Source organism: Pan paniscus, chromosome 2 (genome assembly GCF_029289425.2).
Source record: "Pan paniscus chromosome 2, NHGRI_mPanPan1-v2.0_pri, whole genome shotgun sequence".
Taxonomy (NCBI): domain Eukaryota; kingdom Metazoa; phylum Chordata; class Mammalia; order Primates; family Hominidae; genus Pan; species Pan paniscus.
Window position 1 is genome coordinate 72,726,596 of NC_085926.1, and position 19,522 is coordinate 72,746,117.

Below are 19,522 nucleotides of genomic sequence, written 5' to 3' on the forward strand. Positions count from 1 at the left end.
TCCTTTCATTCCTTGTCAGGGAGTCTGGGTGGTTTTTTTTCTTGCAGCCACTTCATTCCACTGAGACAAATCCAGCCCTAGAAGGAGCAGTTTACAAAAAAGCAGGGAATGCTGTCAGCAGGGAGCACAGAGCTTGGCTGTGATCACAGCTGCAGATCCCACCTGCTTAAAAAGGCAGCAGCAATGATACAACTCTTCATTCCCTTGCTCAAAAACAGAAGAAATCAGCAGAGATAAGCCGACAGGGAAAACATTACACAAATCGCTGACCCTGCTGCAGGCAGAGAAGAGCTGCCTCTGCTAGCTTTGATTTTCCAAAGCCTGAGCCTGAGGGAGAGGCAGTTTGACTTTCTTCTTTCCTAGTGCTCCCGATGGCAAGGCACATTCAGATGGAGCCTGGAGGAATACCAAGTGCAGAAGAAAGGGAAATAAATAAATAAACAAAACAAGAACACAGGCTAAACCGTGGAGAAGAGCTGCCATCAGCATCTAGGAAGAAAGATCATATCCCTAGTCGAAAGCAACTCGATTTTACAGGTTTTTACTAAAACACACAGAGCCCAGAGCTGTGGCTGTGATCTTTGTCATGCTGTTGTCCTGCTGAGTGAGGCAAATAAGTATGTGCCATAAGCCTTACTTATGCATTTTCTATTCCTATTGTTTAGTACGTGTCCAAAGAAGAAAACAACAACAGGGCTGCTATCCATGTCAGTGAGAGGAGTTGGAAACAGAGCACTGCATGGCCAGCAGTTTTTTCCTCGACACAAACACAGATTGTTCTCTGCTTTATAAGCAGCCTATTTGCTGCTTAATGGTCATCCAGTGTGCCTTTACAACAGCGTTCAACATGAGCCACCAGGTCAAATGCTGTGTGCCCCCAGTATGTTTTTCCCTAAGCATTCTAGAACCCTGCTGCAGCTTCCAAAATTGATTCCACTATAATACGGTCACTGCTGCCATCCAGGTGCCACATTTATTGAGTGGCCAGTATTTGCTGGGCATTTTGATAGGACCCAGCTATACAGCAGTGCACAAGAAAAACATGGCTCCTGCTTGCATGGGACCTGCAGTTTGGCAGGAAAAAAGTGCAGGTCCTTTGATCAAGTAACAGAGCCCTTATACGTTAGGCCAAGGCCACAAACTGCTGCCCCTAGAAGCCAAACAGATGGAGTCTAGCAGGCAGGTGGGGGTCTGTGGCAGAATGGAGAGCACTTGTCCCACATAATGGAGACAGCTGGCCCCAGCTCTAGCCAATTGTTACCATGTGGGGATGTGGGCCCAGCAACTGCCAGAACTTCCGTTATTTCAAGAGCAGCTATAAATCCAGACTTTTACACAAAATCTTCCAATTTTTAAGTGTTGACAACCAATTTAAAGTCTTTAAAAACTCACTGAGAGCCAAAAGTGACCCAAGGGTCACTAGCTTGCAACTTCTACGTCTGCAGACTTAGTTCCATCTCCCCAGTTCCCTAACATAGTCTGTATATCTCAATACATACCTGCTACACTAATGTGACTGGTACCACTGCTTCCAGACCCAGAACAATTATTTTTACTTTGGGATTTGCCTCAAGTTGCATCCCTGCCTAGCACATCTTCCCCCTTTCTTTCTGTGCCTGGTCAGATCCCACCCATCTTTAGTTCCCTGTTCAAGACTTCTACTCCACTAGGCCTTGCAGACCAGCCTGGCCTCCTCTTCTTTGAATCACTATGTCTCTTGCAACGGGGCCAGGGTTTGCTCAGCAGTCCTCTAATTCTGCCCTCTGCAAATCTTGTCTTGTCTCTACAACCAGACTAAATGCTCCATAACAGAGACTACATGGGCTACTTCACCAAGAAAATGTCCTGTGTTTATCAGGGTCATGTGTTCTGAAGTCAGCAAACAACTGACTGACCACAGCAAGGAGGTTAAGAGCTCAGGCTCTGAAGTCACACAGCTCTGGGTTAACTTAATCTCTCTGAGCCTCAATTTCCCTAGTTGTAACCTGGGGTGATAACAAAATGAGGACATAACCCAAATTCATATGGGGCTTGTGAGATCATCAAGAGAGATAATCTCTATAAAGCACTTAGCACAATGCCTGGTATGCAGTAAGCCCTTGATAAATGCTAGCTATTATTGTTATGGACTGATTGCCTGATTCAGCCAATGCTATTGTTAAACAAGCATTGCATCAATGGAGCTTTGTTCTTAGCAAATATTATTGACCACTTACTCTGTGTTAACATGTTCTAAACAAATTGCATGTGTTAGCTCATCTAATTTTCCTAATTCTCCCCCATTTTATGGATAGCAGAAGCACAGAGAGTTTAAATGGCTTGTCCAAGGCCATACAGACAGAGCAGAGATCTGAAGCTGCCAGCTGGCTCCAGAGCCCATACTCTTAACCATAATACTCTATGGCCTCGCTACATTTCTAATGACAGGGGACAGCTTTCTGACCTCAGCCTTCCCAAATCAGAAACAGGATTTGGCTTTGTGGACCATGGCTTAAGATGACAGAATGATCAGGGCCTGGTTTTAGCCAGACTACATCTCAGAAGTTCCAGGAAGGAGTTTGCTTTTGCCAGTTTCACCAAGGGCTGTCAGTTTGTTCAATAAACTAAGAATGATAAGGAAAGAAGAAAAATGCCCAGAAAGTACAAGATGATATCTAGTATTATAGAAGGCAAAAACTGTGATATAGATGAATACTAAAGACAAAGGTGTTCTGCTAATCACAGAATAAAAGAAGAGGGAATCAGAACAATACACCTACCCTCGAATATCCACATAGAAGACAGGAAAGAGGCAAATGTGTCTTCCTTAACTTTTGAAAAGAAGGAGGAAAGTGATGAAACCATAGACCATGAACTCAAAATATGTGAACTGCATATAGGCAGATAAGAGATGAAGTAGGTGATCCCCAGAAGTTACTATGGATTCACAAACTGATGCCATCCCTTGGACTAGCCCGCACCTGGGAACCCTGTGCAAAGATTGTGTCTGGATTTTAACAAAACATATAACAATCTCCTGTGGTCTCTTTATGGGCAAAATACAGAGTATGGGTGTATGATTATACAGTTGTCTAGACTCATATTTGACCTTAGAGGTCAGACTGATTTCAACCTGAAGGAAGGTATCTAGTGGAAGAGTACAAAGTTCTGACCTCAGCCTTCCTCATTTTACATTCTACTCACTGTCTTAGGTGAAAACAGAGAATGCTCATTCTAATTCCTTAAGGCCAGAAGCCGTATCTAATTCTTCTTTAGTTCCACAGCGCCTAACCTTGTGCTTGCTCCAAAAAATGACTGCTCATTAGATTTCAAGAGTCAAGTTTATAAACAGTGTTACAAAGGTGACAAAGATCAGGAAATAACCTAGGTGACAGATTCCAGTTCCAAAAAGTTCGTAACAGGTGAATGGGATATGCCAAATCTAACAAGGTGAAACTAAACAGGGACAAATGCAAAGATTGTGAACTAGCTAGCAAAGAAGAGGAATTATACTTAAAGACGAATATGAAGAATTTCAGCTAGTCATAAACTAAGAATATAGTGAGTTAAGGTTTCCAGTGATAAGCAGATGACTGACAAAGTAATATTCACAAAAACCAAAAGCAATTGCTTCTCTCTGGTCAAACCTGAAGCATTATATTTAAACTGGAGGATACTTTAAAAGGGTCTGGACCAAAAAAATAAAGGGAGGGGTTGAGGGACACTGACAAAGTAGTCTCCCCAAAAAGAGACCAAGATGGACAAAGAGTTGGAAATTTGGACCTATAAGAATAATTTAAGGCAGAAGAGGTTGATCTGGAAGACTGAGAAGGGATACAATAGTAATCCTCCAGATAGCTGAAGGCAGACATTTGAAAAGAGAACTTACTCTATATGGGTCCAGAATTGAAATTAATGTGAAGAAAGCAGATTTCAATCAGATTTAAAGGACAACTTTTAAGCCCTCTAGCCTGCTTCAGAGTAGGAGGGTTCTCATTTATAAGTGAATTTGCGGGTATCAGAGTCAGCCATGCCAAGACTAAGCAATCACACAGCAGCGACAGTGCAGGGGGGAATTAATCCACAAAATAAAGGCTTACGAAAGAGAAGAGTTTGCAAGACTTTTCAGTTCTGTGACTGGCTGCATTACAGATAGTCATCATCAAGAGGAGTGATGTCAGTGTTAACTTTAAGTCTTACAATGCAGAGATGATTTAGTTGGGTTCGTTAGAAAAAGCTTAAAGCAAAATGTTAACAAATATGGTAGAGAAAATGGAATGTGCCAAAGCAAAAAAAAAAAAAAAAAGCTCCAGTTTATGGCAAATTTGGGAAATAGTGAGTTCATCTACTTGGCAGGAGAGGGAGGGTGCCTGATCAGCAAGAATGAGGGATTAAGCTTAGAAGATGAGGAGAAAGATGCAGACGGTGTGCAATCCAACTCAGCCCAGGCATTTAGGCTTTTGTCCTGCAGGCAAACCATCAAGAACTTCTGAGCAGACCAGTTCAAAGATGAGATTGTCAGATGTTCATTTATCTGGATCTTCAAATGCACATACAGATGCATCTGGACCCTCAGACAGTGATATGACAAGTTGTACACAACCTAAGCTTTAGAGCATGGGAAGATTGGGCAATTTATCCAGAACCATTTTTGATTAAACTAAAAAATATTTTCTTAGGACTTGCATATATTATTGTAGAAAAGGAAACAGAAGATGTACTAGACAATCTTGATGGTGCTTCCATCAAGGAAGAGCTTGATGGTGCACCTCTGGAAGATGTAGATGGAATTCCTATTGATGCTACTCCCGTGGATGATCTTCATGGAATCCCTATAAAAAGTCCTGATGATGATCTTGATGGAGTGCCTTTGGATGCAACTGAAAACTCAGAGAAGAATGAGCCTATATCTAAAGTTGCCCCATCAAAATGGGAAGCTGTGGACAAATCTGAATTGGAAGCACAGGCTGTTACAACTTCTAAATGGGAGTTATTTGACCAGCATGAAGAATCGGAAGAAAAACAAAATCAAGAAGAAGAAAGTGAAGATGAAGAAGATACTCAAAGTTCCAAATCTGAAGAACATCATCTGTACTCTAATCCAATCACAGAAGAAATGACTGAGTCCAAGTTCTCTAAGTACTCGGAAATGAGTGAGGAAAAACAGGCCAAACTTCGTGAAATTGAGCTCAAAGTCATGAAGTTTCAGGATGAGTTGGAATTTTGGAAAAAGACCTAAAAAACCAGTCCAGAGTTTTCAGGAGCAAGTAGAACACTACAGAGATAAACATCTTCAACGAGAGAAAGAGTTAGAAGGAGAATGAGAAAGAGACAAGAAAGGGAAAGGGACAAGAAAGATAAAGAAAAATTGGAATCTAGCTCCAAAGACAAGAAGGAAAAAAATGAGTATACTCCAACAAGGAAGGAAAGGAAAAGATGACACAGTACATCCCTCAGCCTATCTCACAGTAGCAGTGGTAGATGAGTGAAATCCCCATCACCAAAATCGGAGTGATCAAAGTGTTCAGAAAGACCTCATAAAGACAGCTCAAAAAAAAAAAAAAGAAAAAAAAGAACTTCCACGAAGACAGCCATATCCAAAATGGCATTTCAGAACTGTCAGACTGGCACTACTACAGGAAAGAAACAAGATGGGGAGTGAGACTGTGGTGGCAAGGACAACAGGGAGGACACTGTGGCAAGAGAAGAGGAAATGAAGGCCTGAATTCAGAGAAAGGTGGTGAGACCAAAAAGAGGGATTTATATGAAAGGGATTGTATAGGAAGAATTAAAAAGATCTGCTGACTGAGTCAATGTGGAGTAGGGAATCAAAGACAGAAACACATGACTTACAGAACCCAAACATGTCAACCTGCATAACGACAAGACCAAAAACCCAAAAACATCTGAAGTCACAACTGGTTCCCAAATTACTGATTCATCACAGCTTTACATCATATGTTCAGAGCATATTTCTCACACATACAAAATGTAAGATTTTTGTAGTTAGGTTTGAATTTACTGGAAGCCAGTCATCAAAGGTTTATTGAAGAGATGTTCACAAAAATTAAATCCTCCGAGGACAAGAAGATATTCCAGGCCAATACTAATCAAAAGAAAGCTGGGATAGCCATGTTACTATCAGACAAAATAGATGGTAAGGCAAAAAGCATTATTAGTGATACATTTTAACCTACCAAGAAGATATAACAATTATAAACTAATAACACCAAATAACATGCCTCAAAATATAAAGTAAAAACTGACAGGTCTACAGGAAGAAACTGACAAGACTGACAACATAGGAGATTTTCACACACCTCTTTCAATTCAAAACGGACAGATTAAACAGACAAAATATATCAGTAAAGATACAAAAAACAAACAGCCCAACCAACAAGTTTCATCCAATGGACAGACATGCAACACAGCAGCTAACAATTCGAAGATCAACATTACTTTTAAGAATAAAACCAAAAGGGTATGAAAACTGACACCATTCTAGACATAAAATTAATCTCAACAAATTTCTAAACAATGATATAATTCTCTGGCAGAAATGCAATTAAGTTAGAAATCAACAACAAAAACTTTTCTATAAAAATCCATATGCTTGGAAAGGAGAAAAATATTTCCAAAATTTCATGAGTAAAATCAGAAAATATGTGGAATGAAACAGTAATGAAAATTCAGTACATTTCCAAACCTGTGAGAAGAATATAAAGCATATATTTGAAAATTTAGTTTTACATGAAGAAAGAGTCAATGTTAGCAAGTTATTAACATCTACATGCAGAATCTAACAAACTTCCAAAATGTAGAAGAAATAAAATGATACAGATAAAAGCAAAAGTAATGAAATAGAAGACAAAGAGAGGATCAAGAGCGTGAAATGGGCTGGGCACAGTGGCTCATGCCTGTAATCCCAGCACTTTGGGAGGCTGAGGCAGGTGGATCACCTGAAATAAGGAGTTCAAGACCAGCCTGACCATCATGGTGAAACCCCATCTCTACTAAAAATAGGAAAATTAGCTGGGCATGGTGGTGGGCACCTGTAATCCCAGCTACTTGGGAGGCTGAGACAGGAGAATCGCTTGAACCAGGGAAGCAGAGGTTGCAGTGAGCAGAGATCATGCCACTGCAGTCCAGCCTGGGCACCAGAATGAGACTCCGTCTCCAAAAATAAAAAATAAAATAAAATAATTTTTAAAAAATTAGCTAATCAAATATACCCTCTTACAAAAATAATTTAAAAACAAAAAAACAAAGAGAGAGACAGCATGATTATCAGAAATGTAAAAGACAACAATTACAGATGCTGTGGATAAAACAGATAAGAGCAAATAAAAACAACTCTATGCCAGAAAGTTTGAAAATTTAGAAGAAATGGACAAAGTTTTAGAAAAATAAAACCTATCAAAACTGACTCAGAGAAATAAAGAACCGGAATAGTCCTATAACAATTAGAAAATCTGAATAAATAGTTAAGAATTTTCCCATAAAGAAAGAAAGACACAATGGCTTTTTTTTTTTTTTTTTGGTGAATGCTACTGAAGGTTCAAGGAATGTATCATTTCAATATTACGTGCACTGTTTCAGAGAACAGAAAAGGCAATGTTAAGTCATTTTATCAGGAAAGGACAGTACAATAATGGGAAATTATAGGCCAATTTCTCCTCCCATACATACCCTCTTCCTGATTGTAGGCACCCACAGAGTTTGCAAGCCAAATCCAGCATCATGTTTAAATAATACATCATAATCAAGATAGGTTTATCCTAGAAATGCAAGGCCAAATTTGTTTGAAATTTTACACATGCCATTCATTACATTAACAAATTAAAGGAAAAAATTTTTAAGATCATCCCAAGGATGAGGAAAAAATGCAATAAAATTCAAAACTATTTAGAATAAAAAACTATGCAAAATAAGAATAACATGAATCTTTCTTGATAAAGCCTATCTACAAAAGCAAATATCATATTTAATGATAAAACGTTGAAAGCATTTTCTTAAAGATAAAGAATAAGATAAATATATTACCACCATATCTATTCGGGATTGTACTGAAGGGCCTAGGCCAGTGCAATAAAATGAAAAAGAAAAAGAAATGAAGAATATAAAGACTGAAAAGGAAGAAACCAAACTGTCATTACTTGCATTACTACTGCCTATATAGAAAACTGGACAGAAATGATACATAAGAGTTAATAGTAGAGTCTGACAACGTAGCTGGATATGAAATCAATTTTAAAAAGTGAATTACATTTCTATACACATTAATGTGCCACATAACAACGTTGTGGTCAATGATGAACTACATATGGTGGTCCCATAAGAGTATAATACTCTGATTTTACTGTACCTTTTCCATATTTAGATATGTTGAGATATACAAATACCACTGTGTTACAACTGTCTACAGTATTCAGGGTGGTCACATGCTGTACAGGTTTGTAGCCTAGAAGCAATAGGCTACACCATAGAGCCTAGGTGTGTAGTAGGCTATGCCATCTAGGTTTGTGTAAGTGCAATCTATGATGTTCACACAACAAAACTGCCTAATGATACACTTCTTAGAACGTATCCCTATCATTAAGCAATGCATGACTGTACTTTAAACAGGCAGTTTGTAAGTAATTTTTTAAAAAAAGTATTTATATCAGCAATAAATCGAACAAAAAAATGAGTAAGCCTTTAATGGAAAAAAATTATAAAATTTTATTGAAAGACATTAAAGAAAACTTAAGAGAGTCATAACATATTATTGGAAAGAGACACAAAATGTTTTAGTCTCTCCAAACTGATTAACAGATTCAAAGCAATTCCAATCAAAATGTTTTTCATGGAACTTGACAAGCTGATTCTAAGATATAAAGCTACAGTAATTAAGAAAGTATGGCACTCTCGCATGACAGACAAGTAAATCAGTGGGGCTGAACAGACAACCTAGAAACAGATTCACACATACATGTTAACTTGATTTATGAGAGTGAGCACTGCAGGATGTATGAGGAAAGGATAGACTATTTAATAAATGAAGCCAGGATATGGTTGTCCATATGGGAAAAAAGAAACTGGATCCCCTATTGCATAACATACAAAAAATCTATTCCAGGTGGACTAAGGACTTAAATGCAAAATGCAAAAGAATAAAAATTTAGAAGATACTATAGGAGAATATCTCTATAACACCCAAATCATAAAAACTTTCTTAAACGAGAACCAAAAGCACACCCATAAAGGAACACATTGAGAAATTCTACAGCATTGAGATTAAAAACTTCTGTTTATGAAAACACTACAAGGAGACTGAAACATAAACTATAAACTGGAAGAAAATATTTGCAACATATTTAACCCATAAAGGACTAGTATCCAGAATACTGGAAGAATCCTATAAATCAAAAAGAAAGGAGTCCTATTGAAAAACAGGGGATACAACAGACAGACATTTCATAGTAGAGGAAACACCAATGGCTCATAAACACATGAAAAGATGCTCAGCTTCACTAGTAATTAGGAAAATGCAAATTAAAATTACAACAGAAACTATTTCATACCCCTTCAGATTGTCAAATCTTAAAATCTGAACCATATAAGTGTTGGCATGAAGGTGGAATCAGGAAAATTATTATACATTGCTGGTTAAAGTATAAGTTGAAATAAACTGGTATGGCCACTTTGGAAAACAGTTTGACACTGCCCATTAAAGGCTAACATATCATTGTCCCTAATCCCAGAAATTCCATTCCTAGGTATAGGGCTTAACCAAAAAGTTGCACAAGTACACCATGAAACACGTACAGTGATATCTGCAGCAGCATTTTCTTAATAGCCCAAACTGGAAACCATTTATTAGTGGTTCCACAGAATAACAGACAGACAAACAGCACTATATTCAGACAATGGGATAGTACACTGCAGGACAGAAAAGAACCATCTACAACTCTATGCATCATCATGGATAAATCTTTTTAAAATCAAAAGAAACAAGTAATAGAAGAACCATACATATAGTATGATTCCATTGCATAAAGTCCAAAAGAAAGCAAAGCTAAAAACTAAACTTGAGATATATGCACAAATGGTAAAACTATACGGAAAAGTAAAGTAATGATTGACATAAAATTTAGAGTTGTGGTTACCAGAATTTAATACAATTGGGAATGGTCCCATAGGGAATCTCTAGGAAATTGGTGATATTCTATTTCTTAAGATTGGAGGCCAGGCATGGTGGCTCACGCCTATAATCGATCCACTTTGAGCACTTTTGAGAGGCTGAAATGGGAGGATCACTTGAGCCCAGTTGTTCAACCAGCCTGGGGTAACAAAGCAAGACTCTATCTCTACAAAAAATAAAAAATTAGCTGGGCGTGCCTGTAGTCCTAACTACTCCGGAGGATGAGATGGCAGGATCACTTGAGCTCAGGAGTTTGAGGCTGCAGTGACCTATGATCATATCATTGCACTCCAGCCTGGGTGACAGAAACCCTGTCTCTTTAACAAAAGAAAAGAAAAGAAAAGAAAAGAAAAAAAAGAAATCAGTGGTAGTTACATGAATATTCAGTTCATTACTATTCTTTCATTTGTGTAATTGTATACACTTAATGTGCATAATTTGTATACACTTCAAATATTATTGTATTTTATATTTCATAAGAAAACATTTTAAGAAAATAACTAAACTCTACAAACATTCAAAAAACACATACAAACGGCAAACCTCCATAGATAACTGAACCCAGTAGTTCATTAAATAATAAAGGCAACAATAACAGAGGCAAATAAAGAAAACTGGCCATTATCCAGAATTATGATTAAAGTACAGATCACCACAAAAGAGTTTAAGTTCTGTATAGAGAAGAATTCCTCTAACAAAAGCCAAAACCCTGAGATTCCTTTTCCAAAATTAGGTTTTATCATTCATTCAGCTGTGCAGGCTACAAACCCAGGCATCATCCTCCATGTTACCTTCTCCCTCATTCTCTAAATCCATTTGAGTTCCTAAAAATCCTAATTCCCTAGTCAGGCTACACTCACGCCTCATAAGGGCACTATTAATAGTCTTGAAACTGGCCTAAAAAGCTCTTTACACTACACCAGTCATCTCCCATCATATGCTGAAAATCCTTCGCTGGCTTCTCGCTACTCTTAGAATAAGGATAAAAATTCTTAACATTACTTAAAAGGCACTATACTGTCTGGGCTCTGACTAAATCATCAGCCTTTTCTTGACCCCTCCCCCAACACATATACCCTTTCTCTAGGTTCCAGCCACCTTGACCTTCTTGCAATTTCTTGAAAACATATAAAATTCCCTCCTCCTGCCACAGAGCCTTTGCACATGATGGATCTACTATATATTCCTGAAGTCCACCACCTTTTTTAGGTTAACTCCTACTTGTACTTCAGTACTCAAACCAAACATTTCCCCAGGGGATCCTCCTTCTCCTCCTAATCCCCTCACCAGGCGAGGTCAGCCATCTCTCGTGGCAGTATGAATCTTTTCTTTTGCACCACTTTCCAAGGTTTTAATTTTACTTTTTGTGTATGCAAGTATTTGATTAATACTTCTCTCATCAGACCACAAATTCTAGAAGGGCAGAAGCCAAGTCAAGTTTTGTTTACCATTGGCAGGCCCCTGGCAGAGAACTCTGCACACAGTAGGAACTCATAAACTATTTGTTGAATGAATGGACTGATGAACAGATACTCAAGTCTAAAGCAGTCACAATTAAACAACCACCATTTCCACCTAGGATAACAAGACCCCAAAAGATAGAAAACGAAGTCAGTATCTGGCTTAACTCTCATGCCCAAGCCTCAAGAGGAGAGCCCACCTTAAAATGGCAGGGGACTTTGAAATAGTATGATTAACAGAAACAAGTAACACTGACCTATACAGAAGATGGAAAGATCTATGTGGCTCTGGTTTAAAAACAAAAGCAAAACTGTTTTCACACAAACCTGGAGCAAGGTTTGATCTTTCTGATAAAAAGGTACACGGCCAGGCGAGGTGGCTCATGCCTATAATCCTAGCACTTTTGGGAGGCCAAGGCAGGAGGACTGCTCGAGGCCAGAAGTTCGAGACCAGCCTGAGCAACACAGCAAGACCCTGCCTCTACTATTTAAAAAATATTTAATTTTTTAAAAAAGGTATGATAAGCCTTACTTACCAGGCAAAATTTCTGGATTTGAAATATGCATCTGAAACCATGGATCACAATAAAGCTTCTGAAACATAAGGATATGTAGTGCTGCCACATTCAGAACACAAGCTTCACAACTAGAATTGTGAAAGCTTGACCTGTATGATTAATCCAGTATTTAATATAGAGTGGAGATCCTTTGCCAATAGTTTTATTCAGATCACTAACTTATACAGCATTAAGTGAAGTCCTTTTAACTGTTATGTCCCTTAAACAAGCAGACAGGACAAATGCTGACAACTGTAATTTTAAATATCAAGTTGAAAGTGAAGTCAATTTCTTCTAGTAAGAACTAAACCCTTATTTTTCTGAAGCATTAGGATAATCTAAGGATAGAAATAAAATCTAAATTGGCTGGCAAGCTTATTTGGAATGGCACAAAGGTACTTAATACCATATGCGAGAAGGTGTTTTATTCTTTGCCAAAAGAATGTGTCTTTGGGTTCTTAAGGTGTCAAAAGTGACATCCACAAAGAACAACTTTGGGGGTGTAAATGCTCTGGGTTTATAGGATACATACACACCGAAAGTGGCAAGAGTCAGGAGAAGAGATGATCATCAGAAGAGACATCACTTTTCACCTTTCACTCTGTCACTTAAAGTATACCACATAATTACAAATCTGGGATGTAAAGTAATATCTCATCCATCACAAGACTAAAATCAGGCAAACCAAACAAAAGACAAACATGCCATGATATTAGAGGTGTATTCCATCACTTGATGTGCTACACAACTCAGAGAACAAGCGATTCTCCTGCCTCAGCCTTCCGAGTAACTGGGATTACAGGTGCCCACCATCACACCCGGCTAATTTTGTATTTTTAGTAGAGGCAGAATATAGAAGCAAATAAAGTAAAAAGTATGGTGGTCTGCACTCAAGGCAATTTTCTTTTCTTTTTTTTTTCTTTTTTTTTTTTTTTTTGAGACAGTCTCACTCTGTCACCCAGGCTAGAGTGCAGTGACGCAATCTTGGCTCACTGCAACCTCTACCTCCCAGGTTCCAGCGATTCTCGTGCCTCAGCCTCCCAAGCAGCTGGGATTACAGGCACATGCCACCATGTCCAGCTAATTTTTGTATTCTTAAGTAGAGATGGGGTTTCGCCATGTTGGCCAGGCTGGTCTTGAACTCCCGACCCCAGGTGATCCGCTCACCTTGGTCTCCCAAAGTGCTGGGATTATGGGTGTGAGACATCATGCACAGCCTCAGGTGAGATTTTCAAGAAGGGCTCGCATTTCAGAAAAAGACGGCCCTTATACCCTACATGAAATGAAATAAACACAATAATTAGATAATTCTTCAGTGCTTGAGTTTTCCCAAATATGAACTTAGCATTTAAGTCAGGTAGTTAATTTGAGACTACAAATGCAGTTTTTCTCATTGTTTTGGTGCACCATTTTATTATTTATATAAAATTACAGAGCAGAAAGAAGAGACCATATCATCAGGAGTCTTTAATTGGCAGAGACTGACTAGAGTCCCCGAACCCCAACACTAATTTCCTGGCAGAGGCAATCCCAGCCCTGCCATAACTTAGGCTTTGAGAAAAAAGGTGTATGACTCTCTTTGAAAATAGGAATGGCTGTTCCATGAAGCAGTGGCCTTTTAAGCTTCTAATCAAATATCACGTCACTAAAAAAAAAGGTATGGTAAGTAGCCACTAAAAATCATTTTTGCCATCAATCCCTGTATAAAATATTTATGAAGCTTAATTTCATTCTCAAAAAATAATTATAGGTAGAAGGTCTATTACAGTTTTCCTATACCCCAAAAAGATTGTTTTATGTACTCCCTGGAAAAAGTGGACCTCCATAGGAAGCCACAGCAATAGAAAATTTAGAGACTAAATAAATACTCTAAATCACAGTTTCAGGATATTATAAAACTCTCCAGGAAAAGACAGTAAGACAAGCACAAAACAGAAAACATGATCCACTTCATGAAAGTCCTAATTTATCACTTTAAGCTTAACAGAAGTATAAAGCTCTTATGTGAAAAGGACAATAGAAACATGTAATAGCTAATATTTCCTTTAGTTTAAACCTTCCATAATGCCACACTAAACGAAAACATCTAAAATTGGATCAGAAATTTGCTTATATCCAACCATTAAAATAGAATTTGTCAATTTCTCTCAACGCTCTGCTAATATCTATGTTTTCTTAAGCAAAAACAATTTCCTTGAAAGCTGTTTAAATTGAAACAGTACAAGAATAATCAATGAAAAAAAACTGTAAAATGTCATATAAATCACTTAAAATCCAGAAATATACCTCAAGAAGGTCCTTTTCCAACACTCCATGCCCAAAGATACGTTCCACAGCTCTGTTTATTATTTTCCCAGCTTCTATTTATTCAAGAAAGTAGTCAGAACAGGAAATGGGACAAGTCAAATGATCACAATCAATCTCATCACCTTTGCAACATGCTGGGAATGTAATTAATCCTCTATTTATTTAGGGGACTTCACACCCCTTACATTAAGGCAGCAACTCCCTGTTGGCTTCAGCTGAGATAATTATGTTATAACAAAGATTGGGTTTCAATCATAATATACAGAAGAAAAAGGAAATTGTACTTGAAGTTGTCAGCTTTTTTAAAAAGCTTTCTTGTGACTCCATTGAAAGAATGCTCTTGACAAAGCTCTCCTTAAACAGAGCACTTTCTAAGTATGATAACCACACATATGCCACATTAATCAGTGTAAGCCTTTTCTCTGAATAAGATGTTAAGACAATTCAAGCACAGTGAAAATTCTACGTGAAGTAGAGAATACTGGTTTACAAAACCTGACTAAATCAATCACCACCCTAACTCACTTGATCCTGTGGGTCTCCCTCCAAAGAGAATCCTCCAAAGAGCTTTGAGGTACAAAAATACACAAGAACAAGGAGATAAAGGAAAATAGTAATTTGCTTACTCTGTAAAAAGCCATGGCTCCACCAAGCCAAAACCAAGGACTTGGGCAGTCTAGAGCCAAGTATCAGGGACTAAAACAAGAAAGAACAGAGACTTCTAACACAGCCACCCAGCCACAGCTATAAAATGGGCTTGATATACATACTACTCCCTAGATAAAGGTAGGGTATTTTCCACGCTTATTCACCTCTGAAAATGGTTCATATGTATCTCCACATTTTCTCCTCTAACCTCCTCCACCTTAAGAAAATTAAGATGAAACTATAAAGGCCTTGCCCAATTTATTTTTATAAACTTTTTTTTTTTTTTTTTGAGATGGGGTCTCCCTCTGTCACTCAGGCTGGAGTGCTGTGGCATGATCTTGGCTCACTACAGCCTTGAACTCCTGGGTTCAAGCACATGCCATCACGCCCAGTTTTGCTTTGTTGAGACACGGTCTCATTATGGTGCCCAAGCTGGTCTTGAACTCCTGTCCTCAACTGATCCTCCCACTTCAGCCTCCCAAAGCGATGGGATTATAGGCATGAGCCAGCATGCCCAGCCCTAAGCTTTCTCTATTTTTATCAATGTATCATAGTCATGATGTCCATGGTACATGTGTAAGTAAAAATGATAAATGAATTATGTTTCTATTTCTAAAAATTCTCAAATACGTCAAACCCATTTTTTCCAAGTCTGGATTCATGATGATTAGAATGTTTGTATGTATTAAGCTCCTCAGATATCTGAGTATCTCAACAATATTTCACTTACCTTTCATAGCATTTAAGCTCTTGAATAACCAAAATGTCCAAGAAATTGAGCACTACTCAATTTCCAGTTCTTTAGTAAAAGCAAAACAAAATGTGGTCTCATAGAAGAGAAAAAGGACATTAGGTAAAAACTAAGAAAATCTAAATAAACTTTAGTTAATAATAACATCAATATTCGTTCATTAATTGTGACAAATATATCATTCCAATATAAGAGGTTAACAGAGAAAACTGGGTAGGGTACATGGGAACTCTGTACTATCTCTGCAATTTTTCTGTAAATCTAAAACTATTCTAAAATAAAAAGTCTACCTAAAAAAAAAAAGATACAAATTACAAATTTAAAAAAAAAGAACAACAAAAATATCCCATAAACCTTTAACATTCAAATATATAATTCTTTTGTTAGTTTTTTAAATACACTTAGTTACAGGAAGCATTCATATCTTTATAAAAGGTTATTTTAGTCTTAGATCTGTAGGAACATTTGTAATCCTGTGATTTATTGGCACATTTCTTGTAAGAGAAGTCTAATGAAGAGCAACAGTCCCCAGTGGGCACTGCTGAGCTACTGGTGATAAGGTACAGAACCATTAAGTAAATCCTTTCTATATGAAACCACGCTGAATGGATCCAAGTGAACAGATACTGCCTTGTACTAATCTTTTCTTATGGAGATAAAAACCCACTTCCATCCAGGATGAATTTGTGGATTTAATTAAAAATAAACAGTAAAACTAAAGAGCAACTTGACATGCCAGAATAAGCACCTTACCAAGAATGATTTTAATCCAAGGAGGTTTAACTTGCTTGAAATTACGCACAATTGTTTCTTGAAACTTCTACATGCTAATCATTAGCAGCTAATGTAACACTTAGCATTTCACCATTTGTCAGAAGTAACTTCCCATACCAATGTAAAACCACCTAGAGTGTCTGATTATCGCTCTGCGTGCCTGAATTTAACAGATCCCCAAAATCACCTTCCACTCTGTAGATTTATTATAAACATCAGTGACTTGGGGGGTGGTAGGTGTCATGGCTTTCCTCCAGCTATGGCTCAAAATGGTACTGTGAAATTACAGCAGTGTCTTCTTGAGGTGGCTGTATGTCCTCCAGCTTCACTTTCTTAGAAATGCCACTCACTACTTCTGATCCCAGTGTGACCAAGGCAACTGGACCAGGAAAACACACTTACCCTTGCTGAGCCAATCACATTCTTCCTCCCCTGGAATTACAAACAAGGGAATCTATCCCCACTGAAAGTAAAGACATGTAAACTCAGAGCTGTGGAGTGGCCATCCTCCATGTGCAGTGAGAGAGAAGAGTGGCAGTGCGTTGCAGAAAGCAGCATCATGCAAGACCATATGCAAGAGCAAGCCGAATGCCTCACTTTCTCATCATCTGACCTCCTGGTATCCAGCTGTACTCTTGAACGTACAGTTCCAGGGGATAACCTATAGTCACCAATAAAGCTCCCCAATTTTGCTGTAAAAGTCTGAGTGAGTTTCTCTTATGGGAACAATTGACAAGAAGTAGTCATGAGCCATGCTCCTGTATTCCCAGCTACTCCAGAGGCAGAGGCAAGAGGTTCACTTGAGCTCTGGAGCTGGAGGTCACATAGCGAAATTCCACCTCTTAAAAAACAAAAAGAATTAGTTAAGAATACTGGCAGGCTCCGGCACACAGACTAGAGAGATAGGATTTCTTATCTGACCCTATTACTATAACATCGTGACCCTTGAAATGTTAACAGTAGACCCTCTTGTTCAACAATAAAGGGAGACAGCAAGGATAAACTATGATCCAAATGCAAAAAGCCTCACATCCACTCTTGTCCTACCTATACACTGTAGCTAGAACAAGAAAATTTGTTCACCATGTTGCATACATGTTCTCCTTGTCTACTATCTGCATGATGTTATTTTCCCAGCTTCAAATGCATCCACTCCGATTATTATTATACTTATAGGTAACACAGTACCACGTAACCAGAGAACATTTTTTATGTTTTGTGACTTAATTCATTTCCCTTCTTGTCTAAACTCTTCTTTATACATCTGTCCCAGCTGTGCTCGAAATGTTCCTGGCTCCCTCTTTACTGATATTCCTTAGAGGCATTAAATCAACATTTCCAAAACTGAACTCCTCACCTTTTCTCCCAAACTACACTTTCTTCATTATTATTTAATCTTGGCATATGCACCTTTAACAGCCCAGTTAGATGCCCAAGTCAAAACCCACATCTCATCTTGGCTCCTCCCCTTCTCTCTCTCCCAGCAGCATCCAATCAATTACTAAGTCTGTCTCACCTGCCTCTCAAATCTGATGACTAGTCTCCTTCCCCATTCTCACTCACCTGGCTCAGGCTATTTTTCCTGGATTACCCTGCTTCTTAACTGGCCTTTAAGTCTGGAGCTCTCAGCTCTGCCCCACCACAATTCATTCCCCACAATCACCTGATGGATCTTCCCAGAATGTCAGTCTCATACCCTCACTCACACAGGCAGTTCATCGCTTAAAACTCTTCAGATGCTCCATATTCTCCCAGGACAAAGGCCAAGCATCTTTAGGTGGCCAAGCCTCTACATGAACCTCTAGCCTCACTTCTTTCCTATCCCTTCTGTACTATAACCTATGCATCCTGGGTTTTCAAGCCCTTCAAATGGGCCATATTCTTTTGTCTACTGTCTGAAATACTCTTCATCCCCACTTCCCCACCTGCATCTGACCAATTCTTACAAACCTTTCAGCTCTCAGCTTAAACTCTTCCTCTGGAAGCCTTTTCCTACAGCCCTGTGTCCTTTTAGATGCTTCCACAGCTCCCATACTTGCCCACTGTAGCCGCTATTGGGTATAATACATTACATCTGCATTTCCCACTAGAAGACCAACTTCACAACGATGTGTCTCTCTTGTTCACCACAGTATTCCCAGCACCTATCTCACCACCTGGCACATAATAGAGCTCAATAACTACTGGTTGAAAAAAAATACATGACTCCACTTTTACATGCAATTCTGATGTTGCACCTCTGCATATGAGTCTCTCTCACTCCCTCATTTTGGCAGAGGAACCAGGAACAACAGAGAGCCAGAAGGAAGAGATGTATGTTATCTACCCTGTTCTTAGCATAATCCTATCCCCTTCAAAAGCACATGCACATAGAAAGCAACTCAAGAATCTAAAGCAATCATAAGGTCTTAAGTTTTCTAAAATTTTAGAACTTCAGTGCTGAAATGACTTAGGTTTACTTACAACTGAGGAAACTGAGGTTCATGACTTGTGAAATGACAGATAACTATCTTGTGATATAGCTGTTTCCCTCTACAAACTTCCCACATTAGTGTCCAAAAGGTCAGAAGATTTCAGCAAAAAAAGTTAATTGCACTATTAGAGTTAATTAACCATTAATCAGTTTAATGCAAAGAGGGTTTAGAATTTCAAAAACACTTTTTTCTTTTTCCCCAGAACTACCTACTTAAAAAAACTATACTAGAGAGGAAAAGTGTGATTTAACATCTTAATTACAGGTTCACATTTGTACTGATAAGAGTCAGGATTTTAGATTTTAGTTTCATTTAAAAAGAATAAAATTTTTCCATGTAGCAAAAACAAAAGAACACCGTTCTTGATCCCTTGTCATTTCAAAATGTGC

The 19,522-nt window shown here is 38.3% G+C and overlaps 1 protein-coding gene and 1 pseudogene across 2 annotated transcripts in view; one reads left to right on the top strand and one right to left on the bottom strand.

The window, feature by feature from the left end:
* Positions 1-19,522, bottom strand: part of SHQ1 (SHQ1, H/ACA ribonucleoprotein assembly factor) — a 100,627-nt gene that overhangs the window by 18,989 nt on the left and 62,116 nt on the right. The window lies entirely within an intron of this gene.
* Positions 4,384-6,460, top strand: LOC112439311 (U2 snRNP-associated SURP motif-containing protein-like; annotated as a pseudogene).